This window comes from Pseudochaenichthys georgianus, chromosome 17 (genome assembly GCF_902827115.2).
Source record: "Pseudochaenichthys georgianus chromosome 17, fPseGeo1.2, whole genome shotgun sequence".
Taxonomy (NCBI): domain Eukaryota; kingdom Metazoa; phylum Chordata; class Actinopteri; order Perciformes; family Channichthyidae; genus Pseudochaenichthys; species Pseudochaenichthys georgianus.
Genome location: NC_047519.1, coordinates 2,899,593 through 2,922,564, shown reverse-complemented (window position 1 = coordinate 2,922,564; position 22,972 = coordinate 2,899,593). Strand labels below are relative to the sequence as shown.

Below are 22,972 nucleotides of genomic sequence, written 5' to 3'. Positions count from 1 at the left end.
AAGGAACCGGAAGTGCTAAAAATGCTAACTTACTTCCGGGTTTTAGGACGCGTCACTGCGGTTCTCTATATGGCGCTGGATTAGGCAAATGAAGCCGCTGACGTCACTTCTTCTTCTTCTGCTTTGGGTTTACTGGCAGGCCGCAAACCCACTTCACGGCGTATACTGCCGCCCAAAGTCCCCGGCCGGAAGACCCCGGAGTTGGGGACTGGCTTCAGTAGACGCTGCTGGGACTCCCAGCAGTCTCTACTGAAGCCTTCCGAGTAAATCGCCAGAACGCCGACACCTCCTCATCTCCACCGCTCCCATGTTTTATTTTGTGTTGCCATAAATTAGTCTCTCTGCGTTTCTGCGCTGGGCTAATGCTAATGCTAATGCGAGGATAATAAAATGGCGGCTTCACAAAACTTTTTGGGAGTTTTACGGGGCGTGGTTTGCAATTCGCCCAGCCAATCAGGAATATAGCTCTTTTCTCAAAAAAGAGCCGCTCGAAAGTCCCTGCTAGGTAAAAAGGTTCGCATGAACTACTTTTAGTACCGGCTCTTTTTGGTGTGAACGAGATCATGAACTAAGTTCGCGTGAACCTTTGTGGGAAAAGTACCGCAGTGTGAACGCGGCTATAGATATATATAAACACTAGATGGCTCATGGGAGATTTTCCAGCGTAGCTGACCGGCCGCCATCTTGCTACAGTTAACAGTTACTCTGATTCGCGTTATGGTAGCTGTTGTAAGGTGAGTGATCTGCACAAAAATACTCTTAACTCACTGAAATCTTGACTGATTTACAAACGGTTTGGTTTATTATAAACATGATTAGCATGGCTATGATACAGGATGCTTGGACATGTTGAAATTGCAGCTTTTCTTTGTGTATGTGGTTGTATTTATTAGCTGGCTGATAACAAGAGGCTGTGAGTGAGACCGAGTATTACAAAGTTAACCCAGCAACTTTACACCAGTGGGAGAGGCAGAACTGCTCTTTCCTTTCAACACAACTTAAGTTACACATGATTTCTTCCAAGTGGTTTGGCTTGTTAAAAACATCTTGCATTATGATACAGGAATTTGCTGGCTTTGTGTTTACAGACTATGCCGGACTTTTGTGCAGCCTACGGATGCTCTAATCACCGCAGTCTGGAAACAAGAACCCGTGGGATCACCTTTCACGTGTAAGATATGACTAAAATTAGGATAATCGTTAATTACTTAGTGGATGTAACATTACAAGTCCTGCTACATAGGATCAGTGGGGCTATGTGAGATAATAGTATTGCAAGATTGTTGTTGACCCAGCCTCTTTAGAATATGTTGTTACCATTTCTTTACACAATTATTTAATGTTTCTATTGGACACCTTTTTTATTACTCTTAGTGTGGTTGTCTTATTCTTAAAGTAGGCTATACATACATGCATAAATACCAAAAATATGATAATTTCGGTGTGTATTTTTGTCCTACCCTTAATGTTAAAGGAAAGAAGGGAGGAACATGTTGACAATCATTTATATATCTGGCTACCTTTCTCATGTTTTTAAGGTTTCCCAAAACCAAAGAGAGGAGGAGGCAGTGGGAACTCGCCCTAAGAAGGGACGGTTTTGTTTCCTGTGACAGGACACTGCTCTGCAGTGAGCACTTCAGGAGTGAGGAATTTGAACGGACAGGGCAGACTGTCCGGCTTAAAGATGGTGTTGTGCCAACAATATTCAACTTCCCAGCTCATCTTCAAAGGGTATGTGTATCATTGGCCAACAACAATTCAAGGTGTATAAGATTGATATATAAATATGTGATTAAATGTCACACTTTAGTTTTTCTTTCTGCAAGTTTAGGAATAAATAATGTGTTGTGTATTACAGCACATTTTAAACACTCAACATGTCTTTAATGTTTATTTTAGCCGGAAGCAACAAGAAGCACAACCACTTCAAGAAGAGCGGAAGATGAACCTCAGCCTAATGTTGTGAGTATTCTGAATATGTCCAAGACCAGAGAGATGGTCATTGATTTCAGGAGGGTGAGGACGTCTCCTCTACCCCTGTGCATTCTGGGAGAGGATGTGGCTGTTGTGGAGGACTACAAATACCTGGGAGTGCACTTAGACAATGGGCTGAACTGGAGGATCAACACTGACGCTGTGCACAAGAAGGGATATTAGAAGAAGGATATTAATTTCCATATTACTATTATTTATATATTCGTACATTTTGATATTTATATATTAATGGTGAATCGCTACCACTAGGAGCATATATTGCCACCTATTATGAATTTATTAAATCTTCATGTTCCATGAGATGCAGCACTATGTTCCCCACATATGTTTATGTTTGCTCAGTCCAATAAACCCATAACATGGTTGTGAAAGAATACCAAAGCTGAGGCTGGACGATGATTGATTGTTGGTGTGCCATGTGTCACCGTGTGTCTTATTGGTTTTGTGTTATACTGTATTTTATTGTGTGCAGCTGGTCCTTATCTCCAAGACACATTTAAAACAAATAACCTTGAAGTCCCATCTCTCCCCACCTGCTCCTGCTTCCTACATCCCCTCCACACCACACCAAGTTGTTCTTCTTAATAATAATAATACATTCATTTTGGGGGGCCGCCTTTCATAACACCCAAGGACACCTTACAGGGGCATAGGTGCAATATAGGGAACAATTTAAACAGTGGATTTTGTGATATATCAGCCGGGGTGAGACAAGACAAACCACAAATGGACTACAGAAGGACACATGGTACAGTTTATATTATTCTTGGTCTTTTTTCAATAACATATTTCAAAGGTTCTGGATTTGTTTACACATCTAGAAACTAAATACAAAACTAGGATGATATGAAGATCTCATGTCAAAAATAATTGTGATAAATTAGACAGAACTGGCCTCTCTGTGAGCACATTTTATGTTGGTTTGGTTCTTCTGATAAAGGTGTGAATATCTAAATAATATACCAACATATGCTATTGTCATTAGTTGTGTCCCTGTTCTTCAAGCTACGGCATTGCTAAATTAACAACTCTTGGCTTACAGAGTGGTAACATGAGACCGATTTTTATATATAAAATATAAATGTATTTTAATTTTATAATTTATTTATAATTTATTTTAAATATTAACAATATAATAAAATAAATGGAAATATATACACCGGCAAATATTTAATATAAATACCTTGTGTGTGTGTATAGCTATTGCTTTATCTCATTAATGTTATTTTCATATGAAAGTCCATGATTATAAGTATGCAGTATCATAACTACATCTTTGATGTTTATAAAAAACCAAACCGTTTGATAATTGGTTGAAAATTGAGCAAGCTATGGTTATTTAAATAGTCAACCATAATGTTATGAATGAGAGCACTGCCTGTAGCAAGATGGCGGCCAAGTGGCAAGGTCGGTCTCCATTGGCCAGCAGCGCGGGTGAGTCATCTAGTGTTTATTATATCTATGAGTGCCCCGGCCTGCAGACCACGCCCCCTCAGATCAGTGCCTATTCATATGCTATCCATCAGGAGAACAGAGTGTCTCCTCTCCTGCGCATGCTCCTGTTGCTGTGACTCTCTAACTAAAGACACATCTGACAGGTGAGTGGGAAATCATTTCCAAACATGTTTTTGCATTGTCGTGTAATACAGTGGATATATCATCACGCTTCCAAGAGTTTTCCCAGCCAGTGGCTAGCAGGTTGAAAGATAGACTGCTGTTACGTTAACTAGCTGACATGAATTAAGCTAACTGTTATAACCTAAACTCTATATTTACCGTTTTTCACGTTGCGTATCGTAATTCAACTTCCTTATATGGGAAAATAACGCTACACGCTAGGTTGTTTTGAGACGACTCTTCATAACCATTCAAAATACAGTCCTTTAATCTACGTGTTCAACGTTAGCCTGCGAAATAACGACGGTATCTCATTTTGCCATATGAGTACATTATATATGTATTCCCCTTTGCCATTCTAAAGTTTGAAATCAATATGACCAGACCTGCATTACTTTCTTCATTAGAATGTCAAGCTGACGGCACCGCCCGCCACAGTGCATTCTAGTTGGGGCCGACTGTATAAATTGTCAAATGAACCAGTACTAAATGACGTTTCCTTATTAAAATAAAGCGCCTTTGGTTAATTTTACATATGCCGAATTGTTAAGTGGTTAGTAATAGTATCACTAAGGCTTTGCAATATGTTATGTGGAGAATAAGGGTGTCTTAGTAAACGGTGTAACATTAAATGGCCTGTTTTTTTAACGGAGTTTGGAAGTCAGCCACAGACGGGGACAGTAGCTAGCTTGACAGGGTCCTGCTGCATCACCCAGCGAATCATTTGTCTAGCGTTATCTTGACGTCTCTCGCGTTGTCACTATGTGTCGGTATGAACTCGGTGTGCCAAGAAAGCTGAACGGTGTTTTAAAAATAGATAGTATGACATTAACGCCTGGATTCCTGACCTTGTCCTGTTTGGAATAAGGCACTGCGCAGGCTCAGAGTAACTGGATGCATTGACATGCTCCCTCCAATTATAACACAAGTGAACCAAAGATCTGACAGCATCATCTGGTTCTGTGTGCCAGTGTCGACTACTGTAATGCTACTGAGCTGTTTAGTTTTGTCTGTCTTTTTGTCCACGTAGTTTTGCCTGAATGAAATCAGATAAAAAAGTGTCTGTGGAGTTGGATTCTAATCATTTGAGTGTCTGAAAATATGCCTGTTTATGATTCAGATCATTGTCCCATTCTCTAAAAGCACATTGAGTAACTCATTTATGTTACAGTAATCTGAAAATTCAACTGTCGTCCTTGAACACCAGATTGCACAATGTAAACACTTTGTTATTCTGACTGCATGCTGGAGGAAACAATACTAACAAATACTCCTGCTACAAAAGTAAAGAGTACAGACATATCAGAGATATTTATACTATGGAAAGGAAATGGTATTGGCTATATTTACATTTGTATAACATTTGTTATTGAAAGTGCACCAAAATGACAGACACTGCATTAGTGCTGCACGATTCTTGCTCAAATGTGAATCACGATTTTCCTCCATAAGAATTGAGATCACGATTCTCACACGATTCTCATCGTTTCAATGAAAATATTTATTGCACTCTTACTCTTAGACGTCACGTGAGTACAATGAATTTAAACAGACAACATTTGTCTCTCTTGTAACAAAAACATAACTTTGTCTTTAGTCTGTAGTTGCTGAATACTGAACAAACATTACTACATTCAAAATGTGGAACCTGGAGCCAACTATTGTGGCTTTAAACAGACACCATCAACATCAAAGTGCTGGACTTAAATCCAAGTCTCAGTTTCTTGTAGCAAAAACATGGAGTAACTAAAATGAATTTGACAGCCAACTACTGTGGCTTTAAACAAAGTGCTTGACTTAAACTCAAGTCTCTCTGGTAACAAAACATACAGTAACTAAAATAAAGATATTGCTGCTGCCTGAGTGCTGAACATAACAAATAGAATTTTTGCAGCTTTATAATAACAACATGTAAACTTTGCAGTAGCACCTGTCCACAGTGACAGGACACCCAACTACTGTACAACACCAACCTGTTTGTGACAGGGAGGAATGCACTTCAGTTACTCAAAATACCTCACCACAGTCACAGTGCTGAATATAAAAACAAAACAGTCACAGCTTTAGAATAATAATATAAAAAAAAGCCTAGCCGGCTAGCACCCAGTTCAACTACTGCACTTAAAGGTTCTTGTACTGAAAAAAACATAAACGTAAACAAAGTGCTAGACTCCACTGAGTAGTAATGTCACTGAATCAAAAGGATTAACTTAAATACTGCGGTCAGTACTGAATAAAAAAACGGAACAGAACATAAAGTTACAGCTTCAGAATAAATGTAAATAAAGCCTAGCTGCCTAGCTACTAGCACAGTCCATCTACTGCACTTTAAAGGAATGGTATGCTCATGACACTCATTTTTAAAAAATTATCATCCGATAAAACAGACCAGTCTCTGCCAGTCTCTCTCTTTTTTTTTTTAATCCGATGACATTATCAGTGATTTTAAACTGATTATATACCGAAATAACATCAACACTGTGGGCGCCGCCATTTCCCGGACGTTAGACGTAATCCATGCGTTTGGTTTTCGAAGACACGTTGATCTCCATGTTATTTACTGTAGTTTCTCTCTTCAAATATGCCTCACTGTATCGCGAAATATTGCCATAATTCGGATAGGGACAATCCACGGAATGCTCGGTTCCATCTGTTGCCAAAAGGTAAGCATAAGAAGTACATTCGGAGGCAGTGGCTAGCGAAATGTGGCCGGCCTGAACCGAGAGATTTACAGACCGTGGTAAATTTGGTTTTATATTGGACGTTGGATATTCGATATTCGAAAAATCTATTAAACACTGGCTTCGATGGGCGATTTTTTGTCAAACCAACTTCGATGTGTTAATACAAGGCCCGCCTATATAACACAAAGCTTTTTTTTTTTTAAAAACCCACCTTTTGATTTTATATTTTTTTTGTGTTAAAAAAATCCTATAAATCTATTATGCGGCTTGACCTTTTCACCTACACATGTCAAAACACATCTGATGAACTCAGCTAACTGCCCTACACTTAACACAAAGCTTTTTTTTTCAAAAAACCCACCTTTTGATTTTATACTATTTTTTTAATGTTAAAAAATGCTATAAATCTATTATGCGGCTTGGCCTTTTCACCTACCCGTGTCATAACACATCCGATGAACAAAGAAAAGTACCCTCTGCATGAGAAAAAGCAAACACTCTGATTGTTAAAATGTTCCTCATCATCAAAATTGATAACAGTTCTTTGTTTTTGTCTTTTTGACCATGTTGCAATATAGGACGTATACAGTGTTTTCAACTGTCAGTTAAAAATATCCTCTTGCCTACTATTTCTGAAGTCCTTATATTATATGGAAGCGATTTAGTAATATCCGAATTATTGTCATCCTGAGGTGCCTTTCTGTTGGCATATCCTTGAAAATGCTTAAATAATAATTAAAAAAAAGTAACTTTCATTACTATTGCCTGTGTCAACCTTTGGTTGTTTTATGTGAAGATGTATATTTAGCTATTGTAAGTCATTTAAAGAATTCCATGTAGCCTAATCACCTTAAAAAATGTTAAGATGAAAAGGCCAAGCCGCATAATAGATTTATAGCATTTTTTAACATTAAAAAAATAGTACAAAATTAAAAGGTGGGTTTTTTGAAAAAAAAGCTTTGTGTTAAGTGTAGGGCAGTTAGCTGAGTTCATCAGATGTGTTTTGACATGGGTAGGTGAAAAGGTCAAGCCGCATAATAGATTTATAGGATTGTTTAACACAAAAGAAATAGTATAAAATCAAAAGGTGGGTTTTTTGAAAAAAAAAGCTTTGTTATATTGGCGGGCCTTGTATTAACACATCGAAGTTGGTTTGACAAAAAATCGTCCATCGAAGCCAGTGTTAAATAGATTTTTCGAATGTGTCGAATATCCAACGTCCAATATAAAACCAAATTTACCACGGTGATTTACAGGCTCATGTATGCAGCGAACATTTCACATTTCCGGACGACTACTCTGAGAGTATGATCAAACATAACATGGGATTTAAAGAACAACCATTACTTAATGGAGATGCAGTACCATCGGTCTTTCTGGTGTCATCACCGACCAGGACACCAGTTCGGCCAGTTGAGAAATCGCCCTCTGCAAGTGTGAAGCGACGGAGGAGCAGAAGTAGTGCTCGGAGTAAGAATAAGGTATGTTATAGCGCATTTCCATTGCAGCGGCTAGCCCCGTTTTAACGTCCAGGCCAGGACAGTTTTTGGTGGCCTTTCCATATAGCGTAGTACCGGCTAGTGTGTATTTCCCCCCAGTTTTTCCGGCCCCATAAAATCCTGATTCTATGGCCAGGGACAACGAAGCTGAGTATGCTAAACTAGAGAGGGAATAGCTAGCAAGGGTGGTACTACATGCATACATATAGTATCTTATATCATCTTCCCATTATACACACATGCATTTCCAAACATTTGGACTACCTATGTTGCAAATGTATTATCTTTTCAATTTACACACGGCATCTATTGCACGTCTGTCCGTCCTGGGAGAGGGATCCCTCCTCTGTTGCTCTCCCTGAGGTTTCTCCCATGTTCCCTTTAAACTGTGGGTTTTCTTCGGAAGTTTTTCCTTGTACGATGTGAGGGTCTAAGGACAGTGGGTGTCGTATTGTCATACTGATATGTATGGATGAATTCCCCCATCCAATCTCTTCACATTGGTCAAAACTTCTTCCTCTGCTGACGAGTCCGAACTGAAATACTCCACCATATTTCCGTGTGTTGACAAAGTGAACGCATGGATGACGTCACGACCATCACGTGACTACTGAAAATGGCAAACATGGCGGCGGCCAGACAGAATATACAGGTCTTGATAAAAAAGAGCTATAAAATCATTATTTACCGGGGAATATCGCTGATTTCTTCAGGGTATGGTTTAAACATAACGTTTCACTAAATACTGAAGTTTTGATTAATTATCTAATGAGTGGACCATTCCTTTAAGATTCTTGGCTAAGAACACCAACATGTCGACATTCTGAGGTTTCAGGGAGGAACGCTGGCAAGTTACAATGTTCCCCCTTTTTTTTTCCATCGGTGTTGTTGTCATTGTCCTCGACCTCCTCGTCACTCATTTCTGTGTCACTCATTTCTGTTTTTCTTGTACTACTAGTCGCTCTCGTCACTCTTTGCTAATCAGTGCTAATGCTAACGCTTCTGTAAACATACTGCTGGCTCCTGCCCTCACGTGCTGCAGTCAGTGAGTGTTGCCAGGTATACTTATTATAAGCCACATTGGGTTTATCTTTCTGTAAAGTTTCTTGGTAGTAGGTAATAATGGTTGTTGCGGTGGTGAGCTTGTAGACAGGTTATTTTCAAATAGCCGACCCGACATATATAGGTTTAAAGTGCTCATGTTCTTGTGCGCTTGTTTTCATAGACCTGGTTGCTTATTCCTTCCGCAGAAACTGGCAACACGAGTGGCTGCAGCGTTAACACTGCATGAGAGGAGGAGAGACAGACAGAACACTACCATTTGCATGCGATCATGGTACTTTAATGTTAAATGTATAGAGTATATTTGCTTTACATCGTTTAAGTATGATTGACATTGCAAGTTGGTATAATTCAGAAGCAAAATAATAAAACGTCATAGGATCGCCGTAATTTAGAAATGAGATCGCATAGGTGTCTGAATCGAGATCACGATCTTTTTTCGATTAATCGTGCAGCACTACACCTGCTCATCATCTACTCTAATGCTTATTCACATAATGGATGTATTATGTTTTTCAAATATAAAACCTCCACAGATCAAAAAAATGTGTTGCAATCTTGGTCATTTTTGTGAAATTCATTTACAAAGGTATTTACTTAACTTCCTGTGCTGTGTTGCAACAGTTTGCACAATGCATGTCTCAATCAAGTCATTGCCTAAACTACCTTTCTTATCATTTAACCCTTCTTTTCTTCTTGCCATGTGAGTAATATTTGGCAAATATGCAAAAATACAATTCATCTCAGTCATGTATTTGCTTTGTTTTGACTCGCAATAGTTCCTCTTTGATTTGTTAAGTGAGCCGCTTTGTCACAGATGCTTGTGCCCATTTGGAGCTCCTGTTGTTTAAAAAAACGGCACCTTTATCACATTTCATATTGAACTGTGATAGCTGTCAAAAGCAGAAATTCAACCTGTGTACCAGTGTCACACACTTTTGTTGCAGCCTACTATTACTTCAGACTTCATTGCTTTTCTTTAGGCATTTACAATTTGTCACTAGCACATCTGTCTCTCTAAAGTTCCTGGTTATGCTCCACATAATGACAAATATATAAGCTATACCTCTGCATCCATACAGCTAAAACCTGAGTCAAACTAAAGAACAGCAGTTATCAAAGTATTAACCTGGATGGCCGGCTAATTCAATGGAAAATATCAATCAAAAACAAGGTGGTGTCTTCGATTAGCTGACTAGCTACAAAGACCATAGCATGTCATGTAGGTATCAATGAAGTGCAGCAACTTTTAAAAATAGCTTTATTAGCTAAAGTGCAGTTGTGTGTGGATTTTATGCAGTCATGATATCAATGGTGAGATGTTTCACCATTTTGAGGCCATGATAGCAAGCATGGGTGTTTTATTTGTAAGGGCTAGATAGATAGATCTATCCTTAATTAATCCCAAATTGGGAAATCGTTTCGTCACAGCAGCATTTTGACAGTCAATGTACAAGAAATACTTAAGCACAGTGTACTAAATACATACAAATATTGTGTACGGTAGCTTTTAATACAGTAAGTGTGAGGTAGTGTAAGTGGGCTACAATATTTAAGTACAGTATGTGCACCTCGATCAGTCCAACTCAGTTTGCCGATTGGCTGACGCAGAGCGAAGTACACATGCTGGAGTGTATGGTTTAATCATGTCCTGGATGTAGGAAGGGCCTAATTCATCCCAGCACAGCAGGCCAGTACCAGTGTCCTGAAGCTGATTCGGTCAAGGGAGCAGACTTAGACCTAACCTAGGCAGGGTGAAGACGAGCTTGAGTATTTCTATTTTATGCTACATTGTTCTTCTACTCCACTACAGTTCAGAGGTACATGGTGTACCTTTACTCCACTACATTTATGTAATACCTTCAGTTACTTTACAGATGTGGATTAATGATGTGAAATATAATTAAGTGTTGAATCAGACTTTAGTTCCACCTGGAGTAAATCCACAAGCTACCCTGCAGTATACAAAGTCATTCAAACTAGCTGCACCTTTACCAGCTTTGAGAACACTTTCATGATCAATCATTATAAAACATATCATATATATTATTCTGAAATGGACCAATCTGCACAACGACTACCTTTGGTACTTTAACTATAACTAATACTTTTTGTAAGGGAAACTTCTGTTGCAATGGAAAGTCAGGACTCAGAGAGACACGGGATGAGCAGGAGTTCTGATGTCAAACACTGGGATGTATTGAGAGACAAAACGGCCGGAGGGTTCACAAGGCATATTCACATCTCTACAGATGACCTGCCCCGCGAACTCTGAAGACAAAGGGGCAAAGCGCAGATCTATACATTAAAGAAAGGAGTGTCCTATATTCCCGCCTTTGGTAATCAATACCAGACCTTGGATAGAAAAAACTGTTTGTATGGCAACTTCTCCTGTGCCCATACCCCTCCCCCACAGGAAAGGCAAAAGACCTTTTGACCTGTGTCTTCCTGAGAAATTATTTGCAGGAACATGCAAGAAAGACTGAGAATCTTAACACACAAAGAGATATCCTTAAAATATTCTCTGACATTTCCTTCCTTTTTATCAATTTATGATAACCAATTAACATTAGTCTTAGAATATTTCAGTCCCTTAATCAATAAGCGTCTTCAGAGTTGTGTGGGCTCACATACATCAATTACATCAAAAAGTAAAACAAGATTGAAAACATTTCAATCACCATGAATGAACACAGTCAATCATAATAGAAAAATCATCTCTCTTCAGTGTTTGACTTCTTTTGTCAAAAAGCACAATAATAAACACATGAAATACAAAAATATAATAGTAAAATATATGTTTCAAAAACTAAGATATTTTATCATTTATCACTCAGTTAATCTCATTCATCAAACACAAATTCAAAGTCAGCTTACTTCTCAAAGATTTACTTCAAGGCAATTACTTATTAAAACTAGGGCTGTCAAACGATTACAATTTTTAATCAGATTAATCACAGCTTAAAAATTAATTAATCATGATTGATCACCATTCGAACTATGTCCAAAATATGCCATTTCTTTATGTATATTGTTGTGGGAATGGAAAGATAAATGAAAGAAGGTGGATATATCCATTTAACATACAGTATCTATGTTTATTATAACATTGTTCTGCGTGTCAAAATGAAAGACAGTCCACACACCTATCAATCATCAAACCGTGGGGGCTTAATTCATTACGTGTTGATATCAACGGGGGAGTAGGCTACTTCAGGAAAGTCGACAGAGGGGGGGGGGCGGCGGCGGCTAGTGGAGTACTTCGTGACCACAGAGTGTGAACGTTGTGATCAGCTGTTTTAGCGCAGTTCTCCAGTGAAGGGGGGAGTCTCCCTCCGCAGCCGGTTGGCGTAGTTTTGGCACAATTCCATTGTACAGACCGACGTTAACAGCAGCCCTGTCTGTGCACACGGAGACCGACTCTGTCGTCCGGTGATCTAACCGCCTTCTGGAAAAGCTTCACAAGTACGTCGGTACGCAAATGCGCTTTGTGACACAAGTGACGGTACGCATTTCAGATTACATAACCTGCGTACCAGTTATGTGCACCCCTGTACCAGAGCAAAAGTATTCTCCGTCGGGACTTCCTGCAACAACACCACGCCGTTATCAAAGATGTTCTATTGAGAAGACGATCACTACGTGACAAACGTTTTCAAAACCGTGGCTGCGGAAATCAATCTTACTAACTGCTGTCTGTGCAATTTACTCCGCGAGTTGGCAGACTTTATTTTGCTTACTTTAACATAATTTGTCATGGTGGGGCTCAGCCATTTCTTGGTATGGGTGTAGCCTACCCCAAACATACCCTGGCGCTGCCACTGGTGGCACGTATGGGGTGGGCCATTCTGCACATGCGTTAAATGCGTTAAATATTTTAACGCAATTAATTAAAAAAATTAATTACCGCCGTTAACGCGATAATTTTGACAGCACTAATTAAAACACAATTAGAATTTAGGATTATAAGAAATCCAATTGAGGTATGAAATCAGAATCATGAGATCCAGCTAAAATTCCCAGTTAAGGTATAAATTCACAGTGATGAATTGATCAATCTGTAATCTGTAAAGTTACAGTGTCAATCTTTATCATTACTTTACGTTTACTTCAGTACGCTTATTCAAGAGTAAGGCACTTAGTAGTACATACATTTCATTCAAATACATTTGTTCAAAATCTGAAAAGGAAGAATCAGACATTTTATTTTATAGCATCCTGAAAAGGAAAAATCAAAACACCTGTTCTTTATTCAGAGTGTCAACTGTGTAGGGGGCTTGCCTAAGGGTATTGGCTGCGTACAGTCATGTATTTCAACCTCAACGGAGTCCACTGTTCTGGAGCCAAACCAGGGAACAACTGTTACCAAGGCTTCAATCAACAAAGATAGCGTGTGGTTGAGGTGAACATGTTGGATTTGTAGAGTTTAGCCGAACAATTAGTCTATTAGCTAGAGCTAACTGGAATCTGTATTCAAAAGCTAGGTTAATGTATTTCTTCACATATATTAGTTTTAAAAACATCAATCGTTTGAAACCGTCAGGCAGGTAATTTTTTATTTACTGTATCAACAATGAGAGAGACTAAGCCCTCGTACTGTAAAGGTTGCTCGTTTAAAAGGAGTGATTAAGGCCTTTTTTTGAAAAATCTACATCACCTTCTGATTGTTTAAGTGGAGTGGATAGAACATTTGTTTTTCTATCTGGTCCAGAAAATTTGCATGCAGTAACACCTGGATTGGAAACCTGGTAATCTGGTTTCCTCGTTGTACATTTTACCTGGTAATGATTAAGGATAGTAACATTGTCTGTTATAATATTAGCAATATCTTATTGTTCAATACCTTATAAATCTGAAAATATCAATTAATTTATTTTGTTTAGTGTGAAAGTGTAATCTGATCTGACAAAATATATTTGTCACCACTATGTAACACATATCTGTTCATCGGAAATATAAAAACAATCATTAATTGTACATCTGTAAACATCTGGTCATTCAATTCAAATGTTATCTTTGTACAAGAGCTAGAAGAACATGTCCTCCTGACTCGTTCTCCTCCTTTCTTTATGACACAGAATGTCTGGTGTGTGAAGGCATCCCGATACTGTAGATTAGCACTGAGGTGCTGATTGGCTCAAAACTCTTCTTCATCAGAGCGCCATATTTAAACCCCCCAATTGCTCTGCTTTTTGTGGCTCATTCAGTGAGCACTTTATGATCTCCCAGTGAACCAGAGGCTCATCTGCCTGCATTCCTTCTGCTATCTGCTTGAGAGCAGAGCCTATTCCAAGTGGCACATCCAGATGCCACCCCCGTGATGGGAGAGGTTAGGAAGAAATCTGCCCCTCCAAGAAACACGGAGCCTCTGAAGCCATCGCTCGTCCTGCAGAGTTGTCTGAGCAGAAAGATGAAGAAGCATCCCATCCCATCAGAAAGTTGAAGATTAGAATCCTCTCATCTCGAACGACCTCGTGCCTCCTTGTTGGGGGTGCTCTCTGCAGCCAGAGAGTGTGACCCTCTCTCTCTGACCCTTGGCCTTCAGAGCTGTCCTAGTGATTGGGTTAACACTTGATAGAGATGTTTTTCTGAGTGCAGACAACTCAAGGTAATGGATTAGCACATTATCATTCAATTACAAAAATAGGATAGGCCCCTCAGAATTATTTGGGAGCCTTCCCGACACATGCACATGCATAAATGTAAGGTTTGTGTTAGTCATTTAACATGCAAGAATCATATACTCATCAGTCCAAAGCAGAGAAATGTTATTTTAAGTTAAAGGTGAGCTAGTCCCTGTGGATATAACCCTTTCTCAATGATTCTAAATGTTATTTTAATTCACCATTTACCGTTTGATAAAAGATTAGTTTATCAGGAGTACATTTCCTCTTCCATAAAACATAGGTTTGAGAAATGAATGTTTCAATATGAGATCAATTACTCAAATATAATTGACTCTCCCCTTTCCTACATATGTCACATAATGTAATAACAACGTAGGAGTCTATTTAAACATGGTATTGTCTATAAGCTATTAATCGAGAAAACTCAGTATCAGCTGTGCGCAACTAACAAAAACAATTGTAAGAAACATATATTATGCAGGAAATGCACACCTTTGTTGAAAAAACAAAGCATAGCCCATTTGGGAGGAAAAGCTTCATCCCCCTTAACATCTGAGTTACCACTGAAGGAGCATGAATGATAGTGGGCGTCTGAGGGTGTCATTACTGAGAAATGTCAAACAAATTCAAAACCTTACATTTGAAAACAGGTTTGCATTCCTCCACTTAAGGTGACGTTATCATTGGAAACAATAAAAACAAACTATTTTGATATAGAATCTATAAATTGAATCGTTAGAGCAGAACAGAATGGTTGTATTTTGTAGCCTAAGTTCCGTGCAGCCTCTAGTTTCACCAGGTGGAAACATGGTCTATATAATGTGAATACATGTAGAAGTAGACAGTAAGAGGCCCCTGACATCAGGCCTATACCAAAAATAGTAGGGGCTTTTCACAGCTTGCCAATCTTACAGGCATCCTCTGCATAGCAGTATGGATAGCCTTAAAAAAACAAACAAACCACTCTGTGGTAACGAGAGTCATATTTATGACCCTTATGCCCTAAGTGAAGCCGTTAGTCTCATCTGACTGACCCAAGGGTTTGGTGCTGGTGTGACCGGGAGGCTTCCAAGTGTTCAGAGCAGACGTCAAGCTTTCAGTTTGTGGCTCGGTGGGGGGAAGCAGACCCATGTGAGACAGTATCAACGGCTGTAATGTTCAGTTTGAGGAATGTCATTCTCTCTGGGAGCAGGAAATGGTGTCCATTCTCGGACCAGACCATTAATGTCATGTAGAGCAGCCATAGCATCTCTGTGACTGCACTCAGCCGGACTTGCAGCAGAGCAGAACTGGGTGACTTTTTAGTGAAGCCGTCCGAAGCCATAGACAACAAAAGGGACACAGGGTCATCAATGTCTCTCTTTACCATTGGCTCAATCATAAAAGAAATTAGTGGGAAAATGTGGAACACCAATCCATCATGTGAAATGTTGAGTTAATTTAAATAATTACTTATGGGTTGAAATCAAATTATAATTAACATTAGAACTAAAGTCAGTTAAAATAGGACTTGCACGGATCAGAATCTAATCAATACACCATTTTCCCAGCTCTGTAATGAAAGGATAACAAGCAGGGATGCAAACTTGTCACCTTTTGAATCCAAAATAGGTCGTTTGTGTGATTCATGTAGATCTGCAATAAAAATATTATTGGGGTGTGGGCAAGGTTGCCAACTCTGGGTACCTGGCTGGAGTGAGATTTCGCTATCATGGGTTTAATTACACACATGCACACGAAATGACTGCTATCGTGTCAGTAGCGGGACCTTAGCATATATTTAGGATATATATATAATATATATACAAATACACAATATTGGACACAGACTATGAAAGGGCACACAGTTTCATTCACTAATGAAAGTCAAACACATGTTTGTTTCCACTGTTTTATTGTGTGCCTGTCACGATAAGCAATTGATTGACTTATCGGCTCCCGAGTATTTTTGTTGGGTAATCTATGGTAGGGCTAACCCATTACAGTCAAATCAGTATTTGAAATGTAATTACATACACACTATATCGCCCCCTTGACGGTGAAACGCCACGCGTGAGGTTTGGATTATTTCCCTGTCTCAATCCAAATTGAACTGTATGAAATAAAAAGGCACATTTGTGTTGTAGTAAACAAAAAGGCGACCTGGAGCCAATCCTGTAATTTCCCCACAGGTAAAAAGTTGACATGCTGAAAACCCAACCCCCGCAGGGGGTCTGGGGGGATTTTTTGAAATACTAACATAAAATACACATTTTCTCTTGAGATGAAAAAATAAATCCATCTATTACTACACGACATATGTAAATGAAGCTGAACCTGCTGCTCCTCACAGAGGGAAGAGGCTGTGTGAATGACTTTACATTGTGGATAAGGGTGGATAGCCCTCATTGTTCTGTGTGTGAAAATGGAAGATAGCCCACACACCTATCAATCATCAAACCGTGGGGTCTTATTTCATTATGTGATGATTTCTATCAACACGTAATGTTGTATCGATGTATATAGAGATGTACTACCGCAAAATTATTCTCCGTCGGGACTTCCTGCAACAACACCACGCCGTTATCTTGATTCTGATAGGCCAGAATCCATTATCAAAGATGTTCTATTGAGAAGACGATCACTACGTGACAATCTGCAGCCGCGAGCTGTTATGTGCCAACATTGCCCGCATGGTGTTCTTCTTTTCTTTTTTTAATATTATAATGAATGTTTTCCTGCCCGTCGGCTCTGCTTTTGGATATAATAAGGCTATGCTTTTCCGCTAAGATTGTCTAGCTTAAGCAGCTATATTACCTACGGATGTGTTCGTTCATATTAACTGTGTGTCCCGGAGTGAGTCTTACAGACTGGGCCGCTGGTGAACAGCTGTTAGAACGGGCCGTTCAGGTGTTTAGAGCAGAGCTCCCTGTCGGAGCGGCAGAGCGTGAAGTGAACTGAACATTTTTCTGGCTAACGTTAGCTTTAGTAGGCTACTCAGATCTTGTTCTTGAGTAAAAGTAGAAATACCAGAGTGTAGGAATACTATGTTACAGTAAAAGTACTGCATTCAAAATGTTACTCAAGTAAAAGTATAAAAGTATTCTCATCAAAATATATTGGAAATAGCAACAGTAAAGGTAGTCGTTGTGCAGATTGGTCCATTTCAGAATAATATATATGATATGTTTTATAATGATTGATCATGAGAGCAGGGTGGGAATTTCACGACGGCCATGGCCGCACTTTGGCCGTGATGCCCTGTTAAAAAAAATGCAATTCACGGCCAAAGTGGCCTTTGTGCCCCTGTCAAAAGTAAAACAAAATGTCCTGTGGTATTGGTATTTTGACTAGCAACTTAGTTAAATTGTTTCGTTTATCAACGCTACAACATAGCGTTTCGTGAGTCGGTTGTCGTTGTTGGGGGGAAAAGCAAACAGCTGTTTGCTGCGGAGCACAGCGCGAGCAGGCTCCGGTGAGCGGGAGGGCGCTCCTTCTTCACTACAGACTATCGCGCCACCTAACCATTCGCCAAAATGTTTTTAATACGAGCGGTAACCGGCCAAGCGCCGTGCAAAAAACAATCTTCAAATAAAAGAAAGTCACCGGAGGAGTTAAAGGAGTGACAGGGAGTTGGCTGCAGTGCCGCGTCCTAAAACCCTTTTATAATCTATCGATTAGATGTATGATTCGACAATTATAAAAGTAGGGTAGACATGTGGAGATTATCCAGCTGAACAAAACGTGCATTTATCAAACAGGTTTGTTTTCCACAGACCTTATTTCCAGTTATTTCCAAAACCCTGTGGAGAAATCCCATTGCTTTTTGTCAAGGGAACCAGCAGCTTACTTCCTGGTTTCAGGACGCGTCACTGGCTGCACCTCTTAATATGATGCCAGTATAAACAAGGTCTTCTGTCGGCTCTGTACATCAATGCCGACCTATGCTGACAAGTAAGTGAAGAGTAGACAATATAAAGGTATTGGCGAAATGTCCCAGCAGTTTAGGATAATGAAGGTTCTAATCAAATCAATTACATATAGCCATTACACGTCTAACTCCTAATGACAGGAAGGCAGAAAGTGCATTATACAAATAATAATACTCATAATAATAGCAGACATTTTTTAACAATGACCACAATATCATTGTTTTAATAAACCAAATATGAACAATTGAGGAAAATGAGGAAGAACTGATGATTAAAATGTTGTAGTACAAGTAGTAATGTAGTTAGTGCATACATTATTGCAACAAATGTGTTAATCTTCTTCATTTTTAGTCGATTTTTTTTTGGTGGACGAATGCTCCGGGCCAGTGCTTACAATGATGGGGCCAGTGATAATATAATGTTACCCTTACTGACTACCCCTGACTGACTTATGTGGTTTATGGCTGAACTTAACGTATACATTTAAGAAACACTATTGCTATTCAGCCATTTGTAAAACGACTGGTGTTGACGTTAGTGCTACACTTTTCAGTCATGTTGATTGACCAGCGTAATTTAACCAAACAACCTTTGTGCCCTGTCATGTGGCCTTTGTGCCCTGTCATGTGGCCTTTGTGCCCTGTCATGTGGCCTTTGTGCCCTTAAAAAAAATGTGAACGGGAAGGCCAAATGGCCTTGCCCCTAAAATGACGAAATTCCAAGCCTGCATGAGAGTGTTCTCAAAGCTGGTGAAGGTGCAGCTAGTCTGAAGTACTTTGTAGACTGCAGGGTAGCTGGTGGATTTACTCCAGGTGGAACTAAAGTCTGATTCAACACTTGATTATATTTCACATCATTCATCCAGATCCGTAAAGTAACTAAAAGGTATGAAACACATGTAGCGGAGTAGAAATACACCATGTACCTCTGAACTGTAGAAGTAGAAGAATAAACTAGCAAAACATTTAAATACTCAAATAAAGTACAAGTTTCTCAAAATAGTGCCCAAGTATAGTACTTGTTGAGTTTATGAACTTAGTTACACCAGTGGCTATACATTACAGATAGAAAGACTAAGCCTTGCACAGAGGCATGAAAATACAGTTATGAAAATGCTCAACAGTGCTGGCAAAATTATAAACTGACTGCTACACAATTAAAATAAATGCTTTTATATATTTCTATTAGCGTGACTCTGTAGCGTTTCTGTTATTATTACCTGCTGCTTTAGTTGTTCTGCCTGCTAAAATCATCTGTTATTCCTCATTTCAAAACCGATACTCCGCGGGGTCGGGGGGCTCGGATCCACATCACCCTTTTCTTTTCATACCTGATGAGCTTGCATCCCCGACAAGACTAGGTACATTACAGGAGTGTTAAAACGTGTGTGTGTGTGTGTGTGTGTGTGTGTGTGTGTGTGTGTGTGTGTGTGTGTGTGTGTGTGTGTGTGTGTGTGTGTGTGTGTGTGTGTGTGTGTGTGTGTGTGTGTGTGTGTGTGTGTGTGTGTGTGTGTGTGTGTGTGTGTGTGTGTGTGTGTGTGTGTGTGTGTGTGTGTGTGTGTGTGTGTGTGTGTGTGTGTGTGTGTGTGTGTGTGTGTGTGTGTGTGTGTGTGTGTGTGTGTGTGTGTGTGTGTGTGTGTGTGTGTGTGTGTGTGTGTGTGTGTGTGTGTGTGTGTGTGTGTGTGTGTGTGTGTGGCCAGCTAGCTTCTGAGAGTTCCTTACAATCTCCAGATGTTCCTCTTTGTGCCTATAGGCCATAAAACCCCCCAATGGTCGCTCCGTGGTCTGCTCAGAATCTCTTCCCCTCCAGAGGTCACACCTGTCTCTGACCTCGGGTGCTGCGGTTTTTATTTTGTCCAAAAATGTAAACTCCTTCATGGGCAAAATAGCACATTTTTTAACTGTCCCTGACCTGTACCCAAAACGTTCCCCAAAGCCCGAATTGAGTCTTCTGTCATGCAGCGGAAAATCCCACTTCCAAAAGAATCAAGAGCAAAATAGCTTAGTTGAGAAAAAAACCTCTCTGTCTGTTTGGAAATCTCATGATTTATTTTGTGTGCTCGTGAACGAGAGAAGGAGAAAACAACATCTATCTTTGAACTGCAATTACTTATCTTAAAAAGATTGCAACATTATACATTATAAAAATTGCTCAATTCATTTAAACACATTTATTATGTACACAATAAAACCTCAACAAGTATATTGATCCTGGCTTAACCAGCGACCTTTACTCTATTGTTCATAAGCTCAGTATTTGACAACTATCAGAATTGTAGTAATGTCTGTAGACCAATTTTACTAGAAATAATTTGAAACAGTTTAATAAAGAATGTTAACCTATATTTAAACTGTAATTGAACTTCAACTTATATCAATTATCTGATTCCAGTGGCCAGTTGGAACAGACAATCAACAACGTTTTCATTTTGCAGCAACAGCGCAAAAGGTTTCAATCACAATGAGTATCATGTCTGAGTCTGGTTCTGTCTTATCTGCTTTGTTTCGGAATGTGTTCAATACATTACGTTTTTTATTCATTATTACCATACAATACATAGATTAAGAATAAATGAAACAAATAATACAGCATTGACCTGTTTGAGCTTTACATCTTTACATTATTTTATTTTTTTCAAGTCATTTACTTTTGGTGAGATAACTAAAGTTTAGTTCATTTTACCCTGGCTGTGGACTGATTCATTATTAGTTGTTACAAAGCATACACAAGACGGCGGGTAGACAAACCAATATGGAAACAATTAGACAAACAAACATGAACTCGCAACAAATATCAGGTGACAGAAAACTTCATTTAGCTCAATTGAATCCGAATTAGGGAGAGTCTCAGAGGGGGTAGGGAAATATAGGAATGGAGCACCTTGACTCGCGCATCCACCTTTGTACAAGTGCTAAGATCGTGCCTGAAGACCGTCCAAAAACGATAACTACCTTATCCTCTTGCGACAACCACTACTCTGTTCTAGTGGCGCTATGATCCCCCGACCAGGAGAACATTGACTTGTTTTGCTACCCTCTCCAAGAACAGCCCAGTTAACTGTAGTCCACGACCAGCCTATACACCCGCCATTGAGTTCACCCCAACGGTGAAACACAGTTTTGTTTCTACGCTTGCTTGCCACTGCCCACCTGTGATCAATTAGCCTATAATTGTTCTTTATGCACCCCGGACCGCCACCAGCAGGTCCAGCAACGTAGGGAACGCTTTCAAGCAACGCAGGAAATGCTCCTCCAGCAGAGTAGAGAGCTGTGGCGCGTCAGGTGATGCACGCACCTCGTGCTGTCCCAGAATTTCCAGCAATGCAGAAAATGGTCACAGACAACGATTGCTTTTAGACCATCCCGTTTTTAATTGAGATGACGGTGGTGTGACTTAAAGCTTAGACAAAAAGGCAGTGTGCGAAAAAGTACACGTCCCACCGTCCGGGACGTGTTATTTACAATATCGGACAAGTAGATCTTTCAATTGACTTGTCCGGTGGACAAGTGACGTTTTTTGCCCCGATTTATTGACACATTATTGATACATTGAGTTTACAAAAGGCAGAACTCATTCGCAAATTGTCCGTGTCCGCCATTGTTAGTTTAGAAATGTTAGTTTCGGTTCTGCTTGTCGATTCATAAGGAAATGCATCTCGCCGCTTTCTGTACAGTTAGACGGGGGCGAGGCGGGAAGTGTAGCATATGGGTGTAGCACAGTGGCCGGGTTGGGAAGCAAAACTCGGTTCCGAGTAGGAACAAATAACAATTGTCCGGTCCCGGGATTATGAAGAGTTGTGAGGGGAGGCGAGGCCGAGCCCCGCGGACCGCAGCTCTCTCTCTCTATGCTCCGTATCAGTTGATCGCTGCACGGTGCAGCTCAGCCTCTCTCTCTCTTTCTACACACAGCGGATCCGCTGCCCGTTTAACAGCCTCATCTTTGTCAAACTTTCTTATGTTCTTTCTCTTACACGTAATGAAGGTTATGAAGCGTTTTAGCTCCTGTGTTGTTAATATTGACCGCCATTTCCTTTATGAAGTGAAGCAGCCTCCCTGTGTGTGTCCTCGCGCTGTCCTCACATCCCCGGACCCCCAGACTCGGAGGAGCAGGGATGTCAGTATTGTTTATGAAGCAGGGTATAGAAAGTACATTATTGAAATGAAAATACTATTTATTTACTTTTACAAACAGTGAGCAGCTGGGCAGCTGCAGGATGTGTGTTGCAGGACATGTGTAAGCGTGCAAGCGTCTTTGAGTTGTAGAAAAGCACTAGGCCTATAGGCTATAAATTAGGGATGCACGATATTGTTTTTTTTAAACCGATACCGATAACTTCCTGCTTCTCAAGACCGATACCGATAATAAAAAAAAAATTACGCCACTAATTATTTTAACGCGATTAACGCATGTGTATTTTTTTACCTCGGCCGCCCCGTAGTTTCAGAGCGCATCGAGTTTAAAATACCATCTACAAGCCGATGCTGACAGCCCCGCTCCTGCTGCCCGCTTGCAGCAGACCACACTTCCACGCTCACCAGCAGGCACCGACTGGCCATCGGGAGGACCGGGAGGGTGTG

At 39.9% G+C, this 22,972-nt stretch overlaps 1 protein-coding gene across 2 annotated transcripts in view; it reads left to right on the top strand.

Annotated features, from left to right (window-relative positions):
- The first annotated feature begins 3,494 nt into the window (after positions 1 to 3,494).
- agla (amylo-alpha-1, 6-glucosidase, 4-alpha-glucanotransferase a) overlaps positions 3,495 to 22,972 on the top strand; it is a 74,404-nt gene continuing 54,926 nt past the window's right edge. For both annotated transcript variants that reach the window (XM_034104976.1, XM_034104975.1), the window contains exon 1: positions 3,495 to 3,593. The gene's annotated coding sequence lies outside the window, so the exon portion shown is untranslated. The remainder of the gene's footprint in view (positions 3,594 to 22,972) is intronic.